The 18,273-nt window shown below is 37.2% G+C and overlaps 1 protein-coding gene across 4 annotated transcripts in view; it reads left to right on the top strand.

Moving 5' to 3' along the window:
• Positions 1 to 18,273, top strand: part of LOC117413492 (glucocorticoid receptor) — a 60,315-nt gene that overhangs the window by 6,265 nt on the left and 35,777 nt on the right. The window lies entirely within an intron of this gene.

The raw sequence follows: 18,273 nt of genomic DNA, 5'->3' as shown, positions 1-18,273 counted from the left end.
GTAAAACGTGTTGACATATTAACTTGACACCCCTACCCTACCCTACTACCAAAATCTAAGGTTATGTATACCGGTTGAATGACTTGCAGAGATTAGCGTGGCATTTTTAAAAGTTCTCTAGAAAGTCTTGATTTGAGGACATTGAGTCCTTATTTATTTGTGAAACAAATTGCTGAGCCAAAATAATTTACTGTCTAATACTTCGTTCTCTTTGTGTCCTACCTAATGATGTACTCTGAAGCAGCTTTTTACTTTCTTTCTGTGTGGATGATTTTTGTGTATTTTTTAGTCTTGAACTGTAACAGGAAACCAGAGTCTAAAGACAGGCTTTCCTGCTGGGTTAATGAGCATGTCATCCTCACACACACACACACACACACACACACACACATCCTAACTGTACAACACAAACTCCAGAGAGATCAGCACGATAGTGTAAGAAAGGCTCGACTGCGGAACATATCGTTGTTTTCAAGTGTTTACCATTTGGTATACAAATCCTAAAAGAAACTACTATTGAAGTTGCTTGCACTGTAAGAGGGAACTTTAATGTTTAAGGATACATTTCATCTGTATGTTGAGCCAATGTTAATTCTATGTCAAAAGCTTGAACAAAAAGCATTCAGCTATGACCATCTTGTAGGAACTGTAAACTGGAGGAAATGTAGGAACTCCCTTTTCATGTTAACAAAACCTTCCTGAAAACTGTATCCCCTGCCCTTTCTTACTATAAGATATTGACACCCAACTAATTCTGTTTTTACAAAGTTCTCTGAATTCAGTGCCCAGGTTACATTTTATTTTTAACATTTGAGTAAACCATAAGGAGCACTAGAAATGTTGATTTATTGCTCCCAGATGTGTTCAATGAGCTGATATTTGGCAGTGAAATAATCTTTATTTTTCTGACAGCCTGAAGTTGTGCTTGGACAGCATTGTCTGCTTTGTTTATAGTTTGGTCAACTTACTTTACAGTCCCACATTTCTGCTTAAACATACTAGGGCTGCAACGAATCATACATTTTGAACTTTGAAAAATCCCAAACAGCAGAGAGGTTTCGAGACATTTCTTTCAATACAGTTTACACTTTGCTTCTGGTTAACACGAGCTGGAGGGGCTTTTCGAAATTGAAATTATTAGTGTTTACGTAATATGCATTATGCAAATCTAAAGATCGAATTTTGCATGCAAGTGACATTTAATGTGTGATTTTATAGTGTTCACACATTGTCAAACAGTTTCTGTTAACAGGAAGAAGAAAAAAAAGCCCTAAACAATACAGACCACTGTTTTATGCATATATATATATATATATATATATATATATATATATATATATATATATATATATATATAATTTACAGGGTTCTCCCCAGGAATTCTTTACAGCTAGGCGGTAGAACATTATAGCCGGGAGCACTTTTAACGGAAAATAAACTTGCCTTCCCTTAAATATATAATACGACAAAGAATTTGAATAATGTGTTGTCTTTCCTTGACTATATCTGGTTGCTCTTTTTTATGTTCTCCATTTTCTTTTTCATGACTGTTTTTTATTATGGTAAATTACTGTGCTTATTTAAGCACTCTACGATTTGACTGGGGAAACATAACAGAGGGTTATTGGAGTTCACACAAAAAACAAAACCAAACACACACACACACAAAAAAAAAGGTAACCTTTTTACTTAATGCATGTCTAATTTTAGTTTTTCGCTGTTCTACACTTTTTGAATGCAGCTGTTCATTTTAACCATTTTTTTTTACACAACAGTACTCACACATGTTTGGTTACCATCAGAACTGTTACATGAAACTGGACTGTAATAATCCAGCACCTCTGCACTTAAGCATTTGTAATTGTAGATCAGCTGACAAGTGTTCCGCTGATATCCCATCATGCCTTTCTTCTTAAAGGCGTACAGCCTCTATAAACCTCCAGTATCTACCTGGGTACATATTTTTACAACATCACAACAAAAGGAATACCTTTTTTGTGCATATGTATAGCTATGCTGTACTATATCACTTTACAGTACAATAATCCGACAAAAAATGGACAATGATAAAACCCGAAAATCTTAATATTTAAGAATTTTTCACAATTTTTCATTGTCACTAGTTTTTGCTTAGAAAATAATCAGGTTTTTTTTTTTTTTTTTTTTTTTAAGTCTTTACGTTTTAGCCTTTAAGTCTTTAAGTGCTTACACAGAAAACCCGCCCCTTCAATTCTTTGATTGGTTAAATGTTATGTCAAGATGTAACACAGCTGTCATGTGGTTCCAAGATTTTTTTTTTTTTCACACAGAGCTAGTCTGCTAGAAGCGCAATGAATCCTTGTTGTTAAAGGCACAGTAGCATCTGCAAGACGGGCAGATCAGGTTTTTTCAGCCACTTCGCCGGGGGCATCCCACCCGGGTGAAAAGCCCTGGGGAGAACCCTTATATATATATATATATACACACTACCAGTTTTAGAACACCCCCATTTTTCCAGTTTTTATTGAAATTTAAGCAGTTCAAGTCCAGTGAATAACCTGAAATGGTACAAAGGTACGCGCCAGAGGTTAAAAAAAAAAAGTTTAGGTTACCAAAAACTGAAAAATAATGTACATTTCAGAGTTATACAAAAAGGCCTTTTTCTGGGAACAAGTAATGGGTTAACAACTTACAGCTGTTCTGCAGCAATGGAAGTAAATTAAGCCCTGAAAGTTGATGCTAACAATTCCTACAGGTGTCCCAACTTTTGTTGATTACTTACAAACCCTCTGTCTGTATAAAAGCAGTGTTGGAACAGACTGTGTTACTACACCCTCTTAAGCATTATTTGGACAGTATTGTACTGCAGGAAGTAGTATATTTCTCTCATAATGGCGAGAAAAAGGCAATTAACAAAGGAAGACAGACAGACCATTACAACCCTTAAAAGTGTAGGTCTTTCCTTTAGAGAAATTGCAAAGAAAGCCAAGGTGTCAGTGAGTACAGTTTCCTACACCATCAAAAGGTACTTGGAAACTGGAGGAAACTCTGACAGGAAGAGGTCTGGCAGACCCAAAGCCACAACAGAATCAGAAGACAAGTTTCTGAGAGTCAACAGCTTGCGTGATAGGCGGCTCACAGGACAACAGCTTCAAGCACAGCTTAACACTGGTTGAAGTAAGCAAGTCTCAGTTTCAACTGTGAAGAGAAGACTTCGAGCTGCAGGTTTGACAGGTCGAGTGGCAGTAAGAAAGCCATTGCTAAGATGGCAAAATAAGAAAAAGAGGCTTGCCTGGGCCATGAAGCGCCAGTGGACTACTGAAGACTGGAAGGACGTCTTATGGACCGATGAATCAAAATTTGAAATCTTCGGTTCATCACGCAGGGTTTTTGTACGCCGTCGAGTAGGCGAAAAGATGGTTCCTCGGTGTGTGACACCAACTGTCAAACATGGAGGAGGAAGCGTGATGGTCTGGGGCTCTTTTGCTGGATCCAGAGTCGGCGACTTGCACAGAGTGAGTGGCACCCTGAACCAAAACTGCTACCACAGCATTTTGCAGCGCCATGCAATACCCTCTGGTATACGCCTAGTTGGTCAGGGGTTCATCCTACAGCAAGATAATGACCCAAAACATACCTCCAGGCTATGTCAGAACTACCTTAGAAGAAAAGAACAAGACGGTAGGCTTCAAATCATGGAATGGCCAGCACAGTCTCCAGACTTAAACCCCATCGAGCTGGTTTGGGATGAATTGGACAGAAGGGTGAAAGCAAAGCAACCTACAAGTGCAACACATTTGTGGGAACTTCTGCAACAGTGTTGGGAAGAACTTTCCGACCAATATTTGATTTCCATTGTAGAAAGAATGCCACAAGTGTGTTCGGCTGTTGTATCTGCAAAAGGTGGCTACTTTGATGAGTCAAAAATTTAGATTAAATTTTGTTAAACAAAACGATTCCATTATTTCTTTTTTATCTTCAATTTTTTATTTGTTCTATGCTTTAATTTCAGAGTACATTGAGACATTAAACTGTGTAAATTTCAATAAAAACTGGAAAAATGGAGGTGTTCTAAAACTTGACTGGTAGTGTGTGTGTATATATATATATAATATATATATATATATATATATATATATATATATATATATATATATATATATATATAAACATTCTGGACAAAATCTGAAATTGTAGCGATTTTACAGATGTCTTTTGTGTGCTTCCATTCTGGAAGCCAAAATAAGAAACAATGTTGCAACCATACTAAAGGTGTAATAGCCAATACAGCGCATTGAATATAGAAATAAAAAAAAAACAATACCGATATCATTCCATTTCCATAGCAACATTCTCACAAGGCCCTTGCTGTTGCTGTTGAATTTACTGTATTCGATTCAGGTGAAGCCAGCTTCCCTGCCACAACACTGAGTTACAGGGGAATTCGGACCCCTCCTGGGCACTATATTTTAAGTTGTCTTTAAGAATCTAAATAAGGGTCAGTTGGGACCCTATTGCCTGTAACACTGTTTTGATTTATTTACAGTTGCAATGTAGTGCAGAAAATAAAACAAAAAAACAAGCAACTTGACTGTAGTGTCGTTTGTCAACCCCAGGGAAGCCCAAACAAGTATTGTATTCATGTGAGCTGTTGTGGTTATGTTATCACCCATAGACCTCACAACAATGGAGAACTAATTATTTGGTGATTTTTTTTTGCTTTTTATTCGTTGAAAATGCATCAGAAACATCAAGAACATCAGATGTGCCAAGAATATTCCAATGCCCTTTCAGTTAAGAATACAAGTCGAATTAGATTTGTAATGCAGGTGTTTCCATTAAGGATTTTACCCTGAACAGATCATTTCGTTTTAAGACATTGTTGTTTTAAAGTCTCTTGTATGTGCTTTACAGTGGGATTTAATGAAAAGCATGGATTTAGTTCACTTCCCTTATCCAGAAATCTAAAATCCAAGAGGGAGTTTCACTGAATGGAAGTCATTATTTGACGCAGCTTATCATTTAAATGCAATAACTCTTTCATTGAATACAATAAATAGCTGTACATGAAAGACAAACAGCGTTAACATAAAGTAGTGCAAATCATCACATGTGTGCCTTTACAAGTTATTGTGTGCTGGACAACACACTGAAGAGGTAGAAGGCAGTTCATATCTATTATGAGTCCACCAACAAGACTTTAATATGACCTGTTATCAATTTGAATACTTTGGAGTGCGTATACTTCTTCTACTAGGGCTAATGAATGAAAACAACGGAAAACTACATTTTCACACAAAATCCTGTCACGTGTTTATTTTCCCGGTCGTACAGTAAATGTACAAAAAGAGATGAGCGTTCATTCACTTATTAAAATCAGCTGAGCAGCTAAAAATAAAAACTGCTTTTACCCAGCTCTGACTCCTGATTGGCTGAGCTAAGGAAGACTCTGGTATGGTTTTGATGCTGTGGATATACAGTAGGGTAAGGGGTCCTGTAGTTTTCAAGGTATTGACACCTGCAATGTTGGGTTTGTATTCTTTAGAACATCTGTGTTGTGAAGGGAAGTGCCACTCGTTTTCTTATAATGTTTTATGTCCTCTAGAAGTCTAGAAACTATGCCATTAGAAGTTTTAGTTCACAGGCAGTTATGTTAGTCATTATAATAATTCTAAAATTACGAAAAAGTAACTACTACTTCAAAACGATAGACCAGTTGTCTTCACCTTGCAACTGTGGCTTTGGATCTTTCTTTATAGAACTGCAATAATATGAGCAGAGCTTCCTATATGCTGTGATAACAACAAACGGTGAAAGAGATGCCTGATGTGAGGTTGTCATGTGAGTAGCTTTCAGTAGTAGTAATTTTGAATGAAGTGGAGTGAGATGTTATACAATCTCTTTGAGCATGTGGCTTTTTTTATAGAGGTGTCTATCTTCCTGTCTGCAGCTGCATTGCATTAAACACTTTACAGTATACAGTATACTAAATGGAATGCATTTCACTTTTGCAGGTGGAAGGAGGGTTGTTGGTGCTTTGGGACTAAAAGTGTGGTATGGAGTGAAGCAGTTTGCCACTACAAGTAGAGATCTACTGTAAAGCGACGCACAAAGTGACTCACTGTTTACTTTCACTGTGTGAGGGCAGAGCTCCAGGTTGTTGGTGGTTTATTAAAAACAGGAAGCCCAATGATTCATCATTTTATATCATTATTTAGAGAAAAGTGGAGGCAGGTCACAGACTGTACTACCCGCAAATTCTCCATAGCAGGCGCCATTTGCGTCTTTGAATAACCTGGTCAGAAGAACATGTTTGTCACTGGCTCTGAGTGTTATAGAAACTGAAGTAGGTATGCTTCAGTGTAACCGAACCGAACTGGACTTGCACTCTGCCGAGACCACTGCATGTTTCCATGACACATATCCTTTGCCAGCTGTGAACTGCTGTCGTTTAATTCCACTTGTTCATTTTCTATTACTGTTATATATTTTTGTTAGTGAAGCCTGAATCTCTCTTTATTTTAAAGTACACTTATGTACACTTACCTTGTGTTGCCAAGGGCATTTATAAATACAAACTGGAGTTCGTCCCCCCCCCCCCCCCCCCCCTCCAGTCGGTTGTTCAGGTATGGCTCTGTTTATTCTATATCAGAGTCCAGGGAACAGGAATGCATCGTTCACATTTTTGTAATCTGCACCAGGTCGTCCTGGGATATTATTTACAGTTTATAAGAACGCACTGTACCGTATAAAAATCGAGGTAGGACTGGCAATGCTAGTTCCAGTCACGAAGTAATAAAAAAAAAATAAAGAAATGCTGTGCAACTGATTTAAGGTCAGTTTCCAATATTTTAACATTTCTCCACAAAGAGGCTCCACAGAAATATTGGAATATTGACAGCTATTCTGTCACTCGTGGTGTTTTAATGAACAGTGTACAGTATGAGTAAAAAAATGAAAGTAAGAATATTCACCCTTGTCCTATAAAGGCAGGAATTTAGCATCTGGTTGGTAACCTGATATTAATTGCTGTTGGAAATGGGTCACAGTTGGACTTTATAAGTGATTCGCAGAATTTTGCTCTTGATTTACAGTAGTTTTGTTTTTCTAACAGTCCTGGAATTTGAGATCCAAACCCAATCGCCTGTGAATACATTCACTATGTAAATATTTTATTAAGTAAGACAGCAGTTCTGTAATGGACAGTCCTGTTTGGGAAGGGTTTTAGTTAAGTGGATTTGCACAAATATAAATACTGGCATTACCTTTGAAACCTTAGAACCTATTCGCTGGCCGCTGCCAAGTTTAAAGTGGATTAATTTACAGCAGGAGACGTTAAAGACCATTTGTTGTTATTGGTATTATGATCAATAACATGTTTTACTTTGGCTTCTAAACGCTTGGTACCATTATTTATTTATTTATTTATTTATTTATTTATATCTTGCATGTTTTTTTTTTTCATATTCTTCAAGGGTCACTGAAAGCTTTACATCATAACTTAAGGCTCTTTTGTTTGAATGCCGTCATTAAAAGGTGGGTGAAAATCGGCCATGTGGCATGAAAATCTTTTTATTTTTAGCTGAGTTAGCTCCTTATGGATGGCCACAGATGTCGACACAGGTGGAGTGCAATCGGGTTATGTGGGTGGGCAGTGACTAGATCCATGGCAGTGCATTAGACTGCACCAGAGCGCATTTGTGCAGTCCTTATGGGATGCTGGTTAAAGTTCTGGAATTCCTTTAGAGGCACTAAGCCAGCTGCAGTGCTTGGCTCAAGACGGCAGCTGAAGGATGGGGTGTGTACTCATGCACACATTGCTCATGCAAAGTTTCGTTTGAGATTGAACTGCACCTGAATATGAAGCTGTGCTAGAAGTGGGCTGTATACACATGTAGAGCTGGCTTATATGGTATTAATAATTAGGTGAAAGCTGTGGTTATTGAGGGTATTGCTATTATTATTATTAATTAATTATTTATTTATTTATTTATTTATTTATTTATTTTTGTTCAAACTGCTTTATACAGCATTAGGAACGTACTGTAATTGAAATTACTGTCTATTTAAAATATTTCTGTCCATGCTAAATGTGCTCTGAGCTGTGTTCCCTCCATGGTTGCCTGCATATCTTTCTACCAGCAAGTAATTCACCAGACGCCTACAGATTCAAGTCTGTTGAGTAAGTTTCTGGCTAGGTTTTCAAAGAATACTGTAAGTCACGCAGCAAAGAGCAAACACACACACACTCACACACACACACACACACACACACATACATACAAGAACTGCAGTTACTATTTAATTTGAATAGAATTTTCTACAGTGGAATTGAAGAATTATAATTGATATTTATTTAATAAAAAAGGCTTGTATTAGTTAGGTCCAGGAAAATGTAATCAAATGCCACATGACTTCCATCATTTCCTTGAAGAGATCATATACAATTGAATGCGCATAAAGAAGATTGTGTTTTCAGGTCATGCTGGTTTAAAAAAAATTAATTCCTTAACAGTGATTACAAAGGTCACTTCAGTGCACCAATAGCAGCCACTGACCAATGCTGTGAGACACGTTTTACCCCATTTACTTTCAGCAGGTTTAGCTGAATTGCAGTGTGTTCATTTGTTTGTCTGCTTAGGCTAGCAGATGACATTAGCTTGAATTGACCACACTTCATTACTGACTTGTCTGGCTTATTACATATAGTAATATGTAATAGAATATATATAATATATACACACACACCAATGCATCCTTCTGCAACAGCGCAATTTAACATCAGAACTGTTGCAGGGTGGAGCATTTATGAACTTGGTATGTGGTCAGAAGGCCTTTCTATGTCTCAACTGAAGAGCACTGCTTCTAATCTGAGAAATGGCATAAGATCTTGGTGCTGCTGAATATGAAAGAGTCGGGCATCGTGATTCCAACCAAACAAAGTCAGATGTCTAGCCAAAAAGACTGCAATGACCAGGGTGCCTGGACAAGTGCCGCTAGCGATTTTTTTGTAGTTTAATTGTTTTTGTTTTTTTAAGTGTGAAGCTGAAAAATCTTGGAAGTGGGGGTCTGAGAAATAGATACAAACACACCTGACCTGCACATTCTCTTATTGCTCTGAGAGATCCAAGCCTAGAACTTGCTCCCACAAAACAGCTACATGAAGTTTAAATCTGTAAGTGAATCCTCTGTGAGGCACTGTACAATATATAGAAACGAATAGTTACTGAGAGGACTTGAAATAACGTCACATGCCTGTGGGGCTGCCTCCCACAATTGATAAAAACGGACCACGGCAAATTGCTTTAACACTGATCTTTTTGTGGTAAATGAATGAACAAAAAATTCATCCCTTAGGGAACAATCCATGCTCTACCCGTATGTTAATTCTCTCTGGGTTTGAATTGCCCTTATCTCAAATGTCCTCTCGCAATTACCTGTTAATTTAGGTTCTTTGGTTTATTGGTTTTACAGCCTACTGTGAAGCATATTGTCCAATAGACTTCATTTCTCTTTGAATGGCTCGTCTTAAAAGATTTTCACTGTGAACAAAGTGAGGGAGGTTTCACTTTTCCTGTGCCAGGCACCGGGATCCGAGATTAATGAAGCGTGTAACAGCAATCATCATTAAGTGCTTCTGGGTGTGCCCTAATATTCTGCTTGTCAGTGTCTCACTTTAAAATGGCTATAAAGCAAATTAGAGCCTTGCAAATCCCATACATTTATAGTGCTTGTAGTTGTTATTTTTTTCCACCAAGTAAACTTGAAAAGGCTCCCGTACTCTTGACATGTCAGTATTGTAATTAATTCACAGCGCTGAGTGATTTTATGTTTCTTCTATTGCTTTCCCACTGCAATCAAAATAACAAAGGTAAGAACAAAAGGTAATTATGAGGATTATTTGATCGTAGTAAACGCTTTAAAACTGCAGTTTATAGTGCGAAAGTATCAAGAACCATTTATACCATGTATGCTTGGTCACTAATTGTGGTCTTTCTTTCTTACCAAAGCCCCAGTTCCCACATATACACTTATATATGAATGAACTGTAAACTTGCACACCTTCTATTACTTACTTACACATTTATTCACATGCAGAAATGATCATATTAAAAGCAAACAAATGCAAATGCTTGCAAAAAAAATAGCAAGAGGTCCTATCATAAATGGTTACATAAAGAATTGCTTCTTGAAAAATACTGTTGGACACCAGTCACACTTTTACTGGGATGCCTAGTATATTTTCAAAAGTAAATACTGCCACAAATGCCCTTTCTTAACAATTAATCTGTCCTTTGGAGGGCCCTGAGCATCACCACCCACACACAGAGGGTTTAAAAGTTCAGGACGGACACCCAGTTAGTGGGAATCAGGTGTATGTTTGAATTGATTGTTTCGCTAAAGCTTGGTCTCTTTCCCTGCTTGTCAGAGGTGACAATCCGAGCATTGGACGTGGCAATTGAGGAGATGAATACAGTTGGTTGTGAATGCACAGGAAAGGCAGGTAATTGGGTTACATGCAGGTTTCTAGTTATTGGCTCTTGTGGGGGGCTTAACTCCCTTCTGAACCTGTTTTGTTGTGACTTCCTTGGTTTGAACAACAGCCTTTCTTCTGTTGTGACAGGGATGTTATTTTTTCAATTTCTAAATTTTCTTGGGGTGTTTTTCTTTTATGTTGCCTTCTTTTAAGTAGTTTTATAGTTTGTAGCACTTTTAAATAAGCAAGAATGATTACCAAATTAAGAGTAGCAGTTTGTATTGGCAAATTGAAGGGGGTCTCCTGTCAATTGGACCGGTATAATATCCCACATTACCAGCTTAAATCAGCAAGCTAAATACAGGCTTTTCTTTGTTTTGAATACACAGAAGAATGCTGTTTGCTTAGTGAGCTCCATTTTGAAATTGGATTAATGAGGAGTTTGATGTAGTCATTTGTATTCAATTGGTTTTAATCCTTGAAGTAGCTCCCTATTTTTTTCTTTTTCTTTTTTTTTTTTAATCAGTGGTAGGGCATTAAAGCTTGATTTAACATTAATAGCTGTCTCTGATGTGATTCCAGTGTGGCATATTGAGTGATACAGGATAAACTTACTTATTTGTACTATAGTTCTTGCTGAAGGCTGTTTTTTTTTTTTTTTTTTTTTACTAAAAACCCCCCAAAAAAACCCAAAAAACAGAATGATAAAATGCACATTTGTTAATATTGATGCATAAAGTAATTTAGATAGAACATCCCCTTAATACTCCACCTTGCTAATCTACAAAGATCTTGGTTGGCCTGCTAAAATTTATTAATCAGGTGCAAATTAACTTGCAGTTCATCAGCTTTAAGAAAAGTGTATGCTCAAATCAGATTTGTATGTATTTTGAGAGAAATCATTAGATTTTGTAGTGTTTTTTTTATCACCACTCTTCAAATAGCAGTGTGCGGATCATTTTGGGCTTAATTACTTCATGCATTTGGAGATCTGCGCACCTGGTTGTGTTTGTTTGGACTTCGCTTTTAAGGTGCAGTAAGGACTTTATTTAAAACAAGTGCAAAGGTTAAAATCCAAACTGCGGTTTGGAATAATGGGGAAGATTCTCTACTCCAAATTGGTGCAAAGCAAAAAAAACACCCAAGAAAATTACCATCCCACAAATAAACAACTGAGACATTGATTTTAGGGGCTTGAAATTCATCTTCTAATTTTTTTTTTTTGTAAATTATTATTGTAATTGGTGTATTTTCCTTTCAGAAAGAAACGTTTTAATGATGGAGTAAATACAGTAGCTTAGAGAATCTATTGCTGAATGTCTTTGATCTTTCCGTTTTCGTATCTTGATAATTTCATCACTGAGATGGGTCAACTCTGACATTTAGTTGTGTACTCCCAACTCGCATGAGTTCACAGGCTGGCACTGAGTGCATCGTCCATCCTTTCAAAGGTTGGCAAGCCCTTTTTAATAACGAGTTGTGTCTATTTAATAGAACATTTTATCTTTTGTTTTATTAGTTTTTCTGCTCCATAATAAAATAGAAAACATGAATTAGATATTGTAGGAGTGTCACGGTGCTGCCAGGACAGCTGTTTCAAGCTTCAGTGTTCATCAGTTGTGTTCAGGTTTATTCTACAATATAATTCAGTATATTATGGTTGTTTACTACATACTCTGTAGTTCCATAGTTAAGCCCTCAGTGCTATCTACTGTTAGGAAGCTGCACTCTTACTCCTTCTGAGCCACTTATACCTATAGCAGTTGGGGGTTATGAATGGCAAGCTTTGATATCAGCTCTGTTGAAGCAAAACTGATATTTAAAAAAAGGGGTTTCACCCTTTTATTTCCCCAAATGCTGTTTTTGTTACCCAGGCAATTTGTCCATGAAGCACCTGGTATTAATCATGGGATGTTAAATGAAAACTTTTTTTAGTGTCTTACTTGGTTATTTTGTCACAGTGTGTACAGTTTTTCATTGTATTCTGCAAACTGGAGTTATTAAATGGAATTGGTTATTAAAACAATAGATACGAATACAGTTTAAATCTTGAAAATTCTATGGTTTTCTGGTACCTGCTGGGCTTCCTATAGTACTCAAATGATTTGTGCTAATCATACTTTTTAAATCTCTTAGTTGGCCTGCTGTGTAAAGCTTGCTTTGTTTTACCTGCCATTTTGCTATTTTTATCACTGCTGGAAGAACCAGTTTGACAAAGAATGCTGAATTGAACTTTTCACGCTGTATGTGAGTAGTGCTTCTGCAAATGCTCTCAGGTTTGTTTAAAGCTGCTTTCTATTGGTGCCTGCAGTATTCAGATCTCAGTTACTCAGGCCAGACTTGGCAGGCAGTTTTAAGGGTTTGTTTTACTTGCAATTCTAGATCCAGCCTGGTGAAGAGACATTTCTTTGTTTCACAGCCCAAGTGCAGCCAGTAAGAACCTGTACAGCCTTTTTCACAGATGAGACCCCAGACACTGTGAATGAAGAATCGGATGCCAAGATTACCTTTTGCCTCATAGCTGCAAGACTCTTAAAGTGTTTTTTCCCCCCAAGCTTGGGGAGCTTACTGTATAAGTATTTATTCGTCTTTAAAAAGTATGGACAGTGTGGTAAAGTCTTTAAAAATATGACCTGTGTTTGCCCTTTCAGCAATCTTATTTCAAGGATTATTTGGAAAACAGTTCAGTGAGCTTTGAGAGCATATCTGTTTCTCAAAAGGCCTTCATGATTGTAACCATAAAGGAATGTGAACTGCCCCAATGACAAGTTTTTTGGTAACGTGCCAGTTTAACAGTGTTTTGTTATTTTGTGTTGGTTTTACTTAAGTCATGTTTTATGGTTTCTCCCCCCCACCCCCCATCAGATCTCTAAAGATTTAGAAGTTTTGCAAAGCGAATGTTTTATTGGATCACTGGGAAATATTAAATAAGTGCACGCGTGAGTAAAAAAAAAAAAAGGACCATGTAATGTTCTGCAAGGCAATGTTACAAATAACCACATTCCAGAATACCAAGGGATTTTAAATGTACACATTGAAAATCTGTTCTTGAACAAAGACTAAGGGATCGCTCTTATCAGCCTTTACCCCACGGGATGCAACCCAACTGAACTTTATTTCAGCATTTTACAGAACCTGTCACTCCCCCTGGATTGCACCTATACATGGTTATGTCCCCACAAAGCCAAACTGTGCCTGTTTTAATAAGCAATAAGAACTACTGTAAGGAAATAAGCTGCCAGTCCAGCTGTTTGTACAGCAGCTTGAATTCGACCAGGTTCACAGCAGTTGACTTGACACAATCGCACACCATCTGTTTTAAATGACACTGATTTACAGTGAGATGTGTACAGTACAGCAATCTTTGTTTCACAGCAATATTTCCTTGTACAAAATCATCCATATATAAAATGAAACCTTTGAAGGCTTATCAAGAGTAAAATAAGTTAAACATTGACAGATGTGTTGCTGATTGTTCTCTATTTCTGGCTAAAGAAGTGGATTATGTCAGATTGAACACATTTTGATTTGCTGCCAGTTCCGACTGTGGCACACAAAAAAAAAAAAAAACCTTTAAATTAATTCCCAATATAAACTGTTATATCATTGTCATACAAAATGCCTCCTGTTTGCTTGGTGTAAATAATATAAGGGCAGAAGTTGTATCTCTTCCAGGTAATATGCTGTAACCCTATTTTTAAAATGATGTGCCAAATTATTCTTATTCTTATTTTTTTATTTTGTTTTAAATATGGCCTCAACTGCTGCACACCATAAATGATGGGTGCCAGCCCCCCCCCCCCAACATGATCTGTCTGCCTCTGCAGTGGCAGATCCTCTACGTTTTTAGTTGTCCAGTTGCACCACTTGTCCCAGTCTAAGAGTAGTGTTTGCATTTTTTCACTGAGAAGTGTCGTATTGTGTCCTTCTATGCTTAAACTTGGTCGATCAGAGGAGCTTGTTCCAGCCAAGAGCTCTAAATGCTCCTTTTGTAAAAGACATAGTCATTTTCTCACTTCATTCTCAAATGAGCTTTCAGTGCATGTTGGTTTTATAAAGTTTTAATATGTAAATAATTCCATAGCTTGATTTATTAACTTCAGAATATTTTTTAGTTAACTAAAATTGTCTTTATGTATTGCAACAAAGTTATAATTAAAGCTATAACCTTTTGTAATTCTAAATTTTATATGAATTAACTCATTAATAAAGAGACTACTTTCTCCTTTCCCTTCCAAACACACTTCTCATGTGAGCAGTTTTGTACGAGCCTGTTGGCTCCTGTCAGCTCTTGTGAAATGTATGACTTTCAGTTCACTGAGTTCAGAACCATTTTGCAAGTATGGCTTTCTTGACAGAATTTAAAAGCTCCCTTCAGTGGATTTTGTGATTTATTAGTAGGCTTTAACCACATACATTTTTATAAAAGGCTATAAACACAGGATTAAACTGTTGTGGTTGCAGGGATGACGTTTTATTTCTGAATGCAATGATTGTGTTGCGTATGTACAGACATTATGGATAGAAAATGACAGCAGACCAGTGTGCTGTTTATTCCCTGTTGAATCTCAGTAGTTTAAAAGCTGGTCTGGGCTCCTGGCTTTGCTCCAGCAGCAGTCATGTTGCCAGTTTCTGAAGCTGACTGGCCCCGCCACCTTGTGGGGTTTTGTTTTTTACTCCAGCACAGTGTTGAGGTTTAGTTTCACTCTGGATCAATGCCCAGTCACATCCAAAGGGTTCTTACTTTAGACTTGAGTCTAAGCCAAGGATCTTCTCCCCCATTGTGTATTCGGTCTGCTCTGATTCTGGTCTCATGTTGTACAAATCCTCAGACTTAAAGTTGGTTAATTGAGGACTTACCGGTCTGTGATTGACAGTATTACTGCATTTACAGAACACTTAGTGAAAGTAGTGAGTAAGTGTAGAGCTTATTATATAAAGTGGCACTGAAAAGAAATTGCATTATAAAATGTGCCAAACAGAACTAATTTCAGCTTCATCCCTAGTGCTGTAATGCAGTTGACTGGTGGTTTAAAAGGGGATGCACAATGTACAGGACTCTACAAAATTCCTTTTTTACAAGATTATGGGATTGCTATTTAGAATGTGATTTAGTTTCTTGATAGTTCATTGCGATGTGGAGCTGTGTTTTGTTTTGTAAAAGTGATACTGCTTTATTTTCTATCATGTGAAAACTGGACACTGCCCAATGCAAACACTGCCCTAAGCAACATCTTGTTGCAAGCAAATATAATGTATCTAAATGTAGCTTGGCTCCATTAATCATGAGCAAATACATGGGTGGATTAAAAGACAATAATCTTTCCTGCATTCAAACTGCTCTGTGATGCAAAAGCATTGTACTAATAGCTAAAAGGCAATGTTTGCTGGCAGTTTATCATTTTAATTTAATAAAGTAGCGAGTTACAAAAGGAACATCAAAGCTATTAATAATGATATTTTACACATCAGGATTTCACTTTAATACAATTTCTATAAAGGACCTCTGTTGATGGTGACCAATTAGCGTACAACTATAGAAATGTAGAAAAGTCCACCGTGGAATACAGCATCTTGATTTAAAAATGTCATTTAGTACAGTTTAGTCAAAGGCAGTTCCAGACCTTCACTGTTGTCCGGAGTATTTCTTTTGCTGTTTGTTAGTGTTTCAGAACCACAAAAGCAAATTTGATTAATCGTTCTTTTGATATTCCAAGAAGCTACAATATTCCTCCACATGTTGTGGAACTGAGTGGCTGAGCTTTGGAAGGAGTCTGTTTTATAAATGGGCGGGGATCAAACAGGATGTGGGCGGGGTCAGCTGGAAGTTGTGTGATCAGGCTGAGAGTGGGCGTGACCAGAAGGTAGCTTTTACATATTGTACTAATGGGTGCAGTACACAATGCATTTCAATGTTACAGCACTTGCTCCTGCATTGATATAAACATGTAACAATCAAACATATATCTCTAAAATGTGAAAAACAAACTTCATGGTGCTGCTGTTGTGTGTACATAGCTTTCTAAATGCAAATGTGTGAGCGACTGTTCATTGCAAAGGGGGGAAAAAACATGTTTGTTTTTTAATATGATTCTGTTAGTCATTGTGCAGCTATTTTGGCAGTCATGGTTAATATTCCCTGAGACCTGCTTCAGCCAAGTGTAGTACTTTACAGACAACACTAACTCACTCACTTCAGCCACCACTTCAATATAAAAGAAGCACAGACATTTACTTGTCGTTTCTTTTTATCCCAGGAGGATTTGCGTTTGGATGCTGTTGATTTAAAGCATAGGCAGTACTGTTTCATCCAACTGAGTATTTTGGATTTGATTTGTCAAGTATGCTTCCATAGTGTATAGTGCACTGAATCATTTATTAGGTGGTTCCACATGTTTAACAAATGATCTTCTGGAGACTTGCTTGGGTCTTGGCTAATTTTGACTGTTGCTGTTTTGGACCAATTGTTTTTATTTTTAAATCTGACATCAACACTTTTCGGCATTGCATACTGTAGAGACCAGGCACGCCCATTGAAATTGTGCTGCAGCAGTTTGTAACTTATTCCAGGTGCTATGAGAATGCATTTTTGTTCTAAGTCAAGCCTATTGTTGTTGATTCACTCCTACTATACCATTTTGTTTGTGCATTGTGTGGAGGTTTTTGATTTCTAGACACCTGCCTATAGCATTTGAACTATTTTTTTTGTCATTGGTTGTGTGTTTAGTGGGAATTCTGAATAAATCTAAAGGTGTTTTAGTAACTTCAGAACATTATCATTGTAAGGTTGCAAAGGACTTGACTTTTATTGAAGCAGACTCTTGTATTTTTTGGCAAGCACAATAGCATTCCTTACTTCCCATGAATGTCATTGGTTAAGAGGGAGTAAACAGCTTACTGTAAATGGGCAGCAAGCCATAGCCTTGCAGTTTGAGCCTGAGCCTCAAGGTTGCAAAATGCCTTCCTGCATGTTTCCTTTTTTTTTTTTTTTCCAGCTCCTGATTCACCATCATTTTAGTTTTAGTGGTTTCACAGTTACCAATAGTTGGTATTTTGGTTTTTTTTTTTTCCATAAAGGTTATTTAATATGACATGTATTCATTGTTCTGGAAGTATTTTGTGCTGGAGAGTTCTTAGAAGTTAGGCAGAGAAAATAGAGGTTTCTTCAATTTAAGTGAAGCTCGACAAACATTGTTCGGGGCATTTCTATGAAAAGGTTGTCATTTATGCCAGCTTGGGTAGAATTCCATTTTTTTGTCTTCTAAAAAGGACTTCAAGAATTGAAGATAGAATTTGCTGTGGATTTTCTTTTATTTTCTTTAAGCACTCTACTGCAGTCTTGCTAACAGAAAAAAAACCTAGTCAGCTCAATGAGTTTCCCCACTGCTGAAATATTAATTTTTACCCTCCTGCAGTGTTCTTGACATAGGAGATGTCTTAAAGGAGTGATAACCAGTGCATACAATCAATTTCTTCAACATTATCAGTGATGTGCTTTATTATTAAAAAAACAAAGTCAAGATTTGTAGATTTTTCAGATCTTTCAAATGCAGCGATACAGATTCGAGGTACCTAATCTCTCCCTGTTTCGACCGTTAAATCTGACTGTACAAGAGAGGTAAGAGATTGGCTACTTATAAATGACTTTATTAAGCAGTACCTGCAATTTGCTTGGTTTCACTTATACAGCCAGTTGTCAGGGCTTGCAACATCCTGCATCATTTTAATGAGCCCGAGAAAGGAAGTGTACAATGAGGTCAGAGAGGTACAGTACAACTGCCATAATGCAATCCATAACCACAATCCTCATCGCACCA

The sequence above is a fragment of the Acipenser ruthenus genome, chromosome 23 (assembly GCF_902713425.1).
Source record: "Acipenser ruthenus chromosome 23, fAciRut3.2 maternal haplotype, whole genome shotgun sequence".
NCBI lineage: Eukaryota > Metazoa > Chordata > Actinopteri > Acipenseriformes > Acipenseridae > Acipenser > Acipenser ruthenus.
This window is presented reverse-complemented; position numbering and strand designations above follow the sequence as displayed.